Here is a 1326-nt window from a genome sequence, read left to right as displayed (position 1 = left end):
GCTGCAGCTGCGGCCGGCCAGATGCCCGTCGGAGCACAGCAACTACCGCCTACGGCGAATCCTTACGCCACCGCCACCTACGCACAGCACGCGTCGGTAAGTCCTCCTCTCCTTTTCATTCCTGACCAACTCGAACTTTATATTGGATTGGAAACATGCCATTTTCCTATAATCAGTCGTTTTCGTTTTGTACGTGGTATAATTTTTTCAACAAATTGATATGAACAATAGATTCTTAAGGTTCTTAAGTATTTTTAACATTATAATAAATTGGTTGTTATTTATATACATATAATCGTATTTTTTAAAAAAATGATTGATATATTGTTTTAGTTTCTTCATTTTTTATTCTGAAATAGAATATTGAAATTTAAATTTTAAATGATAAATTTTTAATTGTTTGGTAAATTTGATTATTTTATAATAAAACAGAAGGGTTGATATTCCTTATTGGATTACGTGCAGGTTGATTATAAGAGAATGGTAGTTGTTGAGAATGATTGTTGGAGAATTGGGTAGCACAAATGTCTTACATGTTTCGTGCGGTTAACAAGGTAACCTATAAACTGTATTTGAAATATATATATTTTGTTTAGTGATTTAGATTTTATCATAAATTTACTCCTATAGAAAAAGTTTTGATAAAATAATTATGATTTTATTAGAGAAATACGCGCGCAGACAGCACAAAAGTTAAGATTTGCGCAGCGAAAGGGTTAACCCTTTCTTGAACCGGGTGGGGCCATGACAACGTAGCAGACAGTTCTTGTAGAAACAATGTGCAAATTTTTCTGATCATCTTTTTATCTTTTATTGAAGGTTCTTTGTTTTTTGATTTATAATGTATCTTTTCGATTCTTGAAAATATGTATATACATATAAAAATGAGTGATATATTTGTTTTTTTTTTTTTATTTTGTTCTTTATAATAAATATAACCGGCTCATTCATAAAATTTAAATTGAAAATATAAAAAAAAAATTGTCACATTGTTGTATTTTGATAGATTTAATCTTTTTTCTTGCCGGGTTGGGTTAAATAAAATATTTATAATTTTTATTATCACGTTCGATATCTTTTCTTTTTAAAATTTAAATCATATTTTTTTTTTTTTTTTATAAAAATATCTTCAATATTGTTTAATAATATATATATATTATTTATTCTTTATCTTGTTGAACTTGTTATCTTGTTGAATATTATATAGTATTGTTTTGATTCTTAACAATTATTAATTATTAATATGATTACATATTTTTCTTGCATTTAATCATTAAAAAGATTTGTACGAGTCTATATATTTATAAAATAATATATATAATATAT

The 1326-nt window shown here is 26.5% G+C and overlaps 1 long non-coding RNA gene across 1 annotated transcript; it reads left to right on the top strand.

The window, feature by feature from the left end:
- Window positions 1-6: 6 nt before the first annotated feature.
- Window positions 7-886, top strand: LOC116185705. The gene is made up of 2 exons (XR_004150580.1): window positions 7-196; window positions 466-886. It is a non-coding gene; the product is annotated as an uncharacterized LOC116185705 (long non-coding RNA).
- Window positions 887-1326: the final 440 nt, after the last annotated feature.

This window comes from Apis dorsata, unplaced genomic scaffold (assembly GCF_000469605.1).
Source record: "Apis dorsata unplaced genomic scaffold, Apis dorsata 1.3 scaffold_256, whole genome shotgun sequence".
Lineage (NCBI taxonomy): Eukaryota > Metazoa > Arthropoda > Insecta > Hymenoptera > Apidae > Apis > Apis dorsata.
This window is presented reverse-complemented; position numbering and strand designations above follow the sequence as displayed.